The sequence below is a fragment of the Lepisosteus oculatus genome, chromosome 14, assembly GCF_040954835.1.
Source record: "Lepisosteus oculatus isolate fLepOcu1 chromosome 14, fLepOcu1.hap2, whole genome shotgun sequence".
Classification (NCBI taxonomy): domain Eukaryota; kingdom Metazoa; phylum Chordata; class Actinopteri; order Semionotiformes; family Lepisosteidae; genus Lepisosteus; species Lepisosteus oculatus.
Window position 1 is genome coordinate 44,787,975 of NC_090709.1, and position 10,193 is coordinate 44,798,167.

Sequence of the window (10,193 nt, forward strand, 5' to 3'; positions counted from 1 at the left end):
TCTTCTGTGGAGCAGGTTTCAGACCTCTGCGTACAGCACCCTTGATGTCATTTTATTTTTACAGCAGCCGCATCCGGAAAGTTGTGTCTTTTACGTTTTATTTGAACATCAAAACTACATACAATACAAACAAGAGCACATATAACGTATCAAGAAAATCGTCAGTGGCACATGCTATAATACAATTACACTTTATGAAAAACGATTACACAAGGTAAATAAAGATAAGGTCCGCACAGCTTGTTCTTACATTTCGAAAGAGTCCGTAAATACCCCTTGACGTCTATTTTGAACTGTTCAAACGTAGGACTCTTCCCAGACCATTTCACTTTATACCACATTCCTAAACGAGGATGCTTCTCCTGTTTTAGAACTATTTTGGGCGGTATGGCTTATACAGCACACCCACAGTATTCTAATGGTGGACTGCAGATCTGTGCTATAGTTCAGTCGAATTCAAAGGATCCAGCAATCGTACTGGATTTGACTGGGATTCTGAAATGTCTCTTGCAAAAGTATTCGGGTTTGCTTGAACCTTTGATACAAAAAGTGATCTGATCTGAAACTACCCAGCTTACAATCTCTGAGGTAGTTGTCACTAAACTCGGACGTGATGTGGCACACATGTGCCGTGTGCCTTTACTTTTGTAAAAAACTGGTATCGGGAAAAGTTTCTTAATATTTCTTTTGATTAGCATGCAAGAAAATGTGATCATTACCTATGGAATTTCCCGCCAGCGTGGAGCTTGAATTCACAACCTTGAGACTCAGTGTTCAAGAGTCACAGAAGAGGTCAGCCTGGTCTTCAGTTTGCCAACGATAAGCTCCGGCAGTGCTCCTCTGTAAAGCAGATTGTTCGGATCGGTTATGTGGGACGGCACTTCGATACTAAGATCGTTTGCAGCACACGCATGGTTTCCCCCTTCACGCAAAAAACATAGACGAAGGAAGCTCTATTGTCTTGGGCTGCTGACTCCCTGATTTAAAGCGCTCTGGGTGCCAGCTAAGTCTCTAACAAGCACACTATAAAGACAGGAATTACACTTTGCGCACGTCACGCATGGAATGGCGAGGCTACTTGATCCAATATTATCTAGTCTCACCTCATATGGTGCCGATTCCTGGTTTTCATTTAAGAAAGAGCACTGCAAACACCGTTAACAGTGCAAAACATGTGATGAAAGAAGTCTTTTCCCCCCTTTGTCTAAAGCAGAACACAGAGGAGTCATGCCGAGGGTTGTGAGATCAAGATTTCAGTGGAGCACTGTCGTCTACGTCTTTAGCTACATGAGTTGGACATCCTCTTGTACACGGAAAGCAGATTGAGATCCTCTGACATGAAAAGTGCAGGATAAAAGCCATTTCTCATCCTTTCTCTTAGTGGTGGAGCTATCGCATGTAAATGAGGAAACTTGCAAGGCGAGCAGGCTCGGTGCACACCGAATGCAGATGTCTCAGAGCAGTTGAGACGTGTCCATGTGGCTGTCAAAGGACAGCACTTTGCCGGCGCCGTGGCTTAGTTGGCTAAAGCGCCTGTCTAGTAAACAGGAGATCCGGGGTCCGATTCCCAGCGGTGCCTTTCTTCCTGTCTTACTGTACAGAATTTATCCTTACGGGCAAATCCCATGCCTTTTAATTCAGGTGAATGCAAGTGTTCGTTTCCTTTCTGGAACAACTTGTTTTGAAAGAAATCTATACAGCTTGAGAAAGATGAAACACAAATCTTGCTTATCAGTGAAGAAGAGGTGCTCCCAGCAGGCCAGCTAATACCAGCAAGTTTTTTTTCACCCTGACCCAGAGAATGGAGAAAAGCGAGGCGCCTGTGGCTCTGCAGTGTAATCAGTTCGGGAGTTCGGCGGTTAGCTGAAAGAGTGGTAAATGGAGCTCGCCCCAGCCCGTCCTTATTCTTTTAAAGAGGTTAAAAAATTAACTTCGCCGCCACTACTACCAGCTTTAAAAGACTGCCATGGGCACGGAAAAAAACACACCACAGATGACTTTTCTGGAACCGAAGCAGAGATTCCTTTACGAACCAACTGATAAAGCTCAGCCAGTGAATACTGTTAACAGAATGTGAAAGCATGATCAACTTTGTAACTGCAACCACAGGAAAAACAGCAAGAAGCAGGCTCCATTCCCCATTTAAATCTGTCGTGCGAGGCATGCTTTTTGGCACGCATGAAGTAAATCCCACGATCGCTTTTGAACTTGGACAAAGTACTTCCAAAGGAGCGCTATGCGCAAAGATTTAACAAGCTCAACCCCCACCGATGATTTGGTGTGAAGAAGCAGAACATTCAAGTTTCACAGACAGAAGCAGCACAGCCAACATTAAAACGGAGGGCACACTACGATTTGCATTGACACAAAAGTGATCTGGGCAGACGTCGTTCCCTGCATAACGCAAAAAGTGGCAAAGCGCTTTTGGGTTGAGAGGACGCAAGAAGGTTTTTGTTTTGTGCCTTGATGTCAAGCTGAGAAAGTATCTTTAAACACTTTGCTTAGTTTCTCGAGAGACTGCCAAAAAGCAGTTCCCTCCCTTTCGTCTGAAGCCAGCTGAAAGGGGGTCTCGACAGAAGCACCTGGCAGCGGTGGGATTTGAACCCACGCCCCCGAAGAGACTGGAGCCTTAATCCAGCGCCTTAGACCGCTCGGCCACGCTACCCGCTGTGCACTGTCTCTTTGTCTCATTACTTGCCCGCAGGAAGCCGGGTGGGTTTTGCTCTTGTCGCCCGAATTAGTGGCGTTATGACCGTGGAACCGACTGCACCTGCTTTTTCTGAGATGCTTCCCCTCTCATGGCGAGATCTCGACTTCTTTAACACCTCTGGATAAAGATCTTCTGTGGAGCAGGTTTCAGACCTCTGCGTACAGCACCCTTGATGTCATTTTATTTTTACAGCAGCCGCATCCGGAAAGTTGTGTCTTTTACGTTTTATTTGAACATCAAAACTACATACAATACAAACAAGAGCACATATAACGTATCAAGAAAATCGTCAGTGGCACATGCTATAATACAATTACACTTTATGAAAAACGATTACACAAGGTAAATAAAGATAAGGTCCGCACAGCTTGTTCTTACATTTCGAAAGAGTCCGTAAATACCCCTTGACGTCTATTTTGAACTGTTCAAACGTAGGACTCTTCCCAGACCATTTCACTTTATACCACATTCCTAAACGAGGATGCTTCTCCTGTTTTAGAACTATTTTGGGCGGTATGGCTTATACAGCACACCCACAGTATTCTAATGGTGGACTGCAGATCTGTGCTATAGTTCAGTCGAATTCAAAGGATCCAGCAATCGTACTGGATTTGACTGGGATTCTGAAATGTCTCTTGCAAAAGTATTCGGGTTTGCTTGAACCTTTGATACAAAAAGTGATCTGATCTGAAACTACCCAGCTTACAATCTCTGAGGTAGTTGTCACTAAACTCGGACGTGATGTGGCACACATGTGCCGTGTGCCTTTACTTTTGTAAAAAACTGGTATCGGGAAAAGTTTCTTAATATTTCTTTTGATTAGCATGCAAGAAAATGTGATCATTACCTATGGAATTTCCCGCCAGCGTGGAGCTTGAATTCACAACCTTGAGACTCAGTGTTCAAGAGTCACAGAAGAGGTCAGCCTGGTCTTCAGTTTGCCAACGATAAGCTCCGGCAGTGCTCCTCTGTAAAGCAGATTGTTCGGATCGGTTATGTGGGACGGCACTTCGATACTAAGATCGTTTGCAGCACACGCATGGTTTCCCCCTTCACGCAAAAAACATAGACGAAGGAAGCTCTATTGTCTTGGGCTGCTGACTCCCTGATTTAAAGCGCTCTGGGTGCCAGCTAAGTCTCTAACAAGCACACTATAAAGACAGGAATTACACTTTGCGCACGTCACGCATGGAATGGCGAGGCTACTTGATCCAATATTATCTAGTCTCACCTCATATGGTGCCGATTCCTGGTTTTCATTTAAGAAAGAGCACTGCAAACACCGTTAACAGTGCAAAACATGTGATGAAAGAAGTCTTTTCCCCCCTTTGTCTAAAGCAGAACACAGAGGAGTCATGCCGAGGGTTGTGAGATCAAGATTTCAGTGGAGCACTGTCGTCTACGTCTTTAGCTACATGAGTTGGACATCCTCTTGTACACGGAAAGCAGATTGAGATCCTCTGACATGAAAAGTGCAGGATAAAAGCCATTTCTCATCCTTTCTCTTAGTGGTGGAGCTATCGCATGTAAATGAGGAAACTTGCAAGGCGAGCAGGCTCGGTGCACACCGAATGCAGATGTCTCAGAGCAGTTGAGACGTGTCCATGTGGCTGTCAAAGGACAGCACTTTGCCGGCGCCGTGGCTTAGTTGGCTAAAGCGCCTGTCTAGTAAACAGGAAATCCGGGGTCCGATTCCCAGCGGTGCCTTTCTTCCTGTCTTACTGTACAGAATTTATCCTTACGGGCAAATCCCATGCCTTTTAATTCAGGTGAATGCAAGTGTTCGTTTCCTTTCTGGAACAACTTGTTTTGAAAGAAATCTATACAGCTTGAGAAAGATGAAACACAAATCTTGCTTATCAGTGAAGAAGAGGTGCTCCCAGCAGGCCAGCTAATACCAGCAAGTTTTTTTTCACCCTGACCCAGAGAATGGAGAAAAGCGAGGCGCCTGTGGCTCTGCAGTGTAATCAGTTCGGGAGTTCGGCGGTTAGCTGAAAGAGTGGTAAATGGAGCTCGCCCCAGCCCGTCCTTATTCTTTTAAAGAGGTTAAAAAATTAACTTCGCCGCCACTACTACCAGCTTTAAAAGACTGCCATGGGCACGGAAAAAAACACACCACAGATGACTTTTCTGGAACCGAAGCAGAGATTCCTTTACGAACCAACTGATAAAGCTCAGCCAGTGAATACTGTTAACAGAATGTGAAAGCATGATCAACTTTGTAACTGCAACCACAGGAAAAACAGCAAGAAGCAGGCTCCATTCCCCATTTAAATCTGTCGTGCGAGGCATGCTTTTTGGCACGCATGAAGTAAATCCCACGATCGCTTTTGAACTTGGACAAAGTACTTCCAAAGGAGCGCTATGCGCAAAGATTTAACAAGCTCAACCCCCACCGATGATTTGGTGTGAAGAAGCAGAACATTCAAGTTTCACAGACAGAAGCAGCACAGCCAACATTAAAACGGAGGGCACACTACGATTTGCATTGACACAAAAGTGATCTGGGCAGACGTCGTTCCCTGCATAATGCAAAAAGTGGCAAAGCGCTTTTGGGTTGAGAGGACGCAAGAAGGTTTTTGTTTTGTGCCTTGATGTCAAGCTGAGAAAGTATCTTTAAACACTTTGCTTAGTTTCTCGAGAGACTGCCAAAAAGCAGTTCCCTCCCTTTCGTCTGAAGCCAGCTGAAAGGGGGTCTCGACAGAAGCACCTGGCAGCGGTGGGATTTGAACCCACGCCCCCGAAGAGACTGGAGCCTTAATCCAGCGCCTTAGACCGCTCGGCCACGCTACCCGCTGTGCACTGTCTCTTTGTCTCATTACTTGCCCGCAGGAAGCCGGGTGGGTTTTGCTCTTGTCGCCCGAATTAGTGGCGTTATGACCGTGGAACCGACTGCACCTGCTTTTTCTGAGATGCTTCCCCTCTCATGGCGAGATCTCGACTTCTTTAACACCTCTGGATAAAGATCTTCTGTGGAGCAGGTTTCAGACCTCTGCGTACAGCACCCTTGATGTCATTTTATTTTTACAGCAGCCGCATCCGGAAAGTTGTGTCTTTTACGTTTTATTTGAACATCAAAACTACATACAATACAAACAAGAGCACATATAACGTATCAAGAAAATCGTCAGTGGCACATGCTATAATACAATTACACTTTATGAAAAACGATTACACAAGGTAAATAAAGATAAGGTCCGCACAGCTTGTTCTTACATTTCGAAAGAGTCCGTAAATACCCCTTGACGTCTATTTTGAACTGTTCAAACGTAGGACTCTTCCCAGACCATTTCACTTTATACCACATTCCTAAACGAGGATGCTTCTCCTGTTTTAGAACTATTTTGGGCGGTATGGCTTATACAGCACACCCACAGTATTCTAATGGTGGACTGCAGATCTGTGCTATAGTTCAGTCGAATTCAAAGGATCCAGCAATCGTACTGGATTTGACTGGGATTCTGAAATGTCTCTTGCAAAAGTATTCGGGTTTGCTTGAACCTTTGATACAAAAAGTGATCTGATCTGAAACTACCCAGCTTACAATCTCTGAGGTAGTTGTCACTAAACTCGGACGTGATGTGGCACACATGTGCCGTGTGCCTTTACTTTTGTAAAAAACTGGTATCGGGAAAAGTTTCTTAATATTTCTTTTGATTAGCATGCAAGAAAATGTGATCATTACCTATGGAATTTCCCGCCAGCGTGGAGCTTGAATTCACAACCTTGAGACTCAGTGTTCAAGAGTCACAGAAGAGGTCAGCCTGGTCTTCAGTTTGCCAACGATAAGCTCCGGCAGTGCTCCTCTGTAAAGCAGATTGTTCGGATCGGTTATGTGGGACGGCACTTCGATACTAAGATCGTTTGCAGCACACGCATGGTTTCCCCCTTCACGCAAAAAACATAGACGAAGGAAGCTCTATTGTCTTGGGCTGCTGACTCCCTGATTTAAAGCGCTCTGGGTGCCAGCTAAGTCTCTAACAAGCACACTATAAAGACAGGAATTACACTTTGCGCACGTCACGCATGGAATGGCGAGGCTACTTGATCCAATATTATCTAGTCTCACCTCATATGGTGCCGATTCCTGGTTTTCATTTAAGAAAGAGCACTGCAAACACCGTTAACAGTGCAAAACATGTGATGAAAGAAGTCTTTTCCCCCCTTTGTCTAAAGCAGAACACAGAGGAGTCATGCCGAGGGTTGTGAGATCAAGATTTCAGTGGAGCACTGTCGTCTACGTCTTTAGCTACATGAGTTGGACATCCTCTTGTACACGGAAAGCAGATTGAGATCCTCTGACATGAAAAGTGCAGGATAAAAGCCATTTCTCATCCTTTCTCTTAGTGGTGGAGCTATCGCATGTAAATGAGGAAACTTGCAAGGCGAGCAGGCTCGGTGCACACCGAATGCAGATGTCTCAGAGCAGTTGAGACGTGTCCATGTGGCTGTCAAAGGACAGCACTTTGCCGGCGCCGTGGCTTAGTTGGCTAAAGCGCCTGTCTAGTAAACAGGAAATCCGGGGTCCGATTCCCAGCGGTGCCTTTCTTCCTGTCTTACTGTACAGAATTTATCCTTACGGGCAAATCCCATGCCTTTTAATTCAGGTGAATGCAAGTGTTCGTTTCCTTTCTGGAACAACTTGTTTTGAAAGAAATCTATACAGCTTGAGAAAGATGAAACACAAATCTTGCTTATCAGTGAAGAAGAGGTGCTCCCAGCAGGCCAGCTAATACCAGCAAGTTTTTTTTCACCCTGACCCAGAGAATGGAGAAAAGCGAGGCGCCTGTGGCTCTGCAGTGTAATCAGTTCGGGAGTTCGGCGGTTAGCTGAAAGAGTGGTAAATGGAGCTCGCCCCAGCCCGTCCTTATTCTTTTAAAGAGGTTAAAAAATTAACTTCGCCGCCACTACTACCAGCTTTAAAAGACTGCCATGGGCACGGAAAAAAACACACCACAGATGACTTTTCTGGAACCGAAGCAGAGATTCCTTTACGAACCAACTGATAAAGCTCAGCCAGTGAATACTGTTAACAGAATGTGAAAGCATGATCAACTTTGTAACTGCAACCACAGGAAAAACAGCAAGAAGCAGGCTCCATTCCCCATTTAAATCTGTCGTGCGAGGCATGCTTTTTGGCACGCATGAAGTAAATCCCACGATCGCTTTTGAACTTGGACAAAGTACTTCCAAAGGAGCGCTATGCGCAAAGATTTAACAAGCTCAACCCCCACCGATGATTTGGTGTGAAGAAGCAGAACATTCAAGTTTCACAGACAGAAGCAGCACAGCCAACATTAAAACGGAGGGCACACTACGATTTGCATTGACACAAAAGTGATCTGGGCAGACGTCGTTCCCTGCATAATGCAAAAAGTGGCAAAGCGCTTTTGGGTTGAGAGGACGCAAGAAGGTTTTTGTTTTGTGCCTTGATGTCAAGCTGAGAAAGTATCTTTAAACACTTTGCTTAGTTTCTCGAGAGACTGCCAAAAAGCAGTTCCCTCCCTTTCGTCTGAAGCCAGCTGAAAGGGGGTCTCGACAGAAGCACCTGGCAGCGGTGGGATTTGAACCCACGCCCCCGAAGAGACTGGAGCCTTAATCCAGCGCCTTAGACCGCTCGGCCACGCTACCCGCTGTGCACTGTCTCTTTGTCTCATTACTTGCCCGCAGGAAGCCGGGTGGGTTTTGCTCTTGTCGCCCGAATTAGTGGCGTTATGACCGTGGAACCGACTGCACCTGCTTTTTCTGAGATGCTTCCCCTCTCATGGCGAGATCTCGACTTCTTTAACACCTCTGGATAAAGATCTTCTGTGGAGCAGGTTTCAGACCTCTGCGTACAGCACCCTTGATGTCATTTTATTTTTACAGCAGCCGCATCCGGAAAGTTGTGTCTTTTACGTTTTATTTGAACATCAAAACTACATACAATACAAACAAGAGCACATATAACGTATCAAGAAAATCGTCAGTGGCACATGCTATAATACAATTACACTTTATGAAAAACGATTACACAAGGTAAATAAAGATAAGGTCCGCACAGCTTGTTCTTACATTTCGAAAGAGTCCGTAAATACCCCTTGACGTCTATTTTGAACTGTTCAAACGTAGGACTCTTCCCAGACCATTTCACTTTATACCACATTCCTAAACGAGGATGCTTCTCCTGTTTTAGAACTATTTTGGGCGGTATGGCTTATACAGCACACCCACAGTATTCTAATGGTGGACTGCAGATCTGTGCTATAGTTCAGTCGAATTCAAAGGATCCAGCAATCGTACTGGATTTGACTGGGATTCTGAAATGTCTCTTGCAAAAGTATTCGGGTTTGCTTGAACCTTTGATACAAAAAGTGATCTGATCTGAAACTACCCAGCTTACAATCTCTGAGGTAGTTGTCACTAAACTCGGACGTGATGTGGCACACATGTGCCGTGTGCCTTTACTTTTGTAAAAAACTGGTATCGGGAAAAGTTTCTTAATATTTCTTTTGATTAGCATGCAAGAAAATGTGATCATTACCTATGGAATTTCCCGCCAGCGTGGAGCTTGAATTCACAACCTTGAGACTCAGTGTTCAAGAGTCACAGAAGAGGTCAGCCTGGTCTTCAGTTTGCCAACGATAAGCTCCGGCAGTGCTCCTCTGTAAAGCAGATTGTTCGGATCGGTTATGTGGGACGGCACTTCGATACTAAGATCGTTTGCAGCACACGCATGGTTTCCCCCTTCACGCAAAAAACATAGACGAAGGAAGCTCTATTGTCTTGGGCTGCTGACTCCCTGATTTAAAGCGCTCTGGGTGCCAGCTAAGTCTCTAACAAGCACACTATAAAGACAGGAATTACACTTTGCGCACGTCACGCATGGAATGGCGAGGCTACTTGATCCAATATTATCTAGTCTCACCTCATATGGTGCCGATTCCTGGTTTTCATTTAAGAAAGAGCACTGCAAACACCGTTAACAGTGCAAAACATGTGATGAAAGAAGTCTTTTCCCCCCTTTGTCTAAAGCAGAACACAGAGGAGTCATGCCGAGGGTTGTGAGATCAAGATTTCAGTGGAGCACTGTCGTCTACGTCTTTAGCTACATGAGTTGGACATCCTCTTGTACACGGAAAGCAGATTGAGATCCTCTGACATGAAAAGTGCAGGATAAAAGCCATTTCTCATCCTTTCTCTTAGTGGTGGAGCTATCGCATGTAAATGAGGAAACTTGCAAGGCGAGCAGGCTCGGTGCACACCGAATGCAGATGTCTCAGAGCAGTTGAGACGTGTCCATGTGGCTGTCAAAGGACAGCACTTTGCCGGCGCCGTGGCTTAGTTGGCTAAAGCGCCTGTCTAGTAAACAGGAAATCCGGGGTCCGATTCCCAGCGGTGCCTTTCTTCCTGTCTTACTGTACAGAATTTATCCTTACGGGCAAATCCCATGCCTTTTAATTCAGGTGAATGCAAGTGTTCGTTTCCTTTCTGGAACAACTTG

At 45.2% G+C, this 10,193-nt stretch overlaps 3 non-coding genes across 3 annotated transcripts; all 3 read right to left on the reverse strand.

Moving 5' to 3' along the window:
* Positions 1 to 2,583: 2,583 nt before the first annotated feature.
* Positions 2,584 to 2,665, reverse strand: trnal-aag (transfer RNA leucine (anticodon AAG)). Its single transcript has one exon. It is a non-coding gene; the product is annotated as a tRNA-Leu (tRNA).
* Positions 2,666 to 5,421: 2,756 nt separating this feature from the next.
* trnal-aag (transfer RNA leucine (anticodon AAG)) lies at positions 5,422 to 5,503 on the reverse strand. Its single transcript has one exon. It is a non-coding gene; the product is annotated as a tRNA-Leu (tRNA).
* A 2,756-nt stretch (positions 5,504 to 8,259) lies between these two features.
* On the reverse strand, positions 8,260 to 8,341 carry trnal-aag (transfer RNA leucine (anticodon AAG)). Its single transcript has one exon. It is a non-coding gene; the product is annotated as a tRNA-Leu (tRNA).
* Positions 8,342 to 10,193: the final 1,852 nt, after the last annotated feature.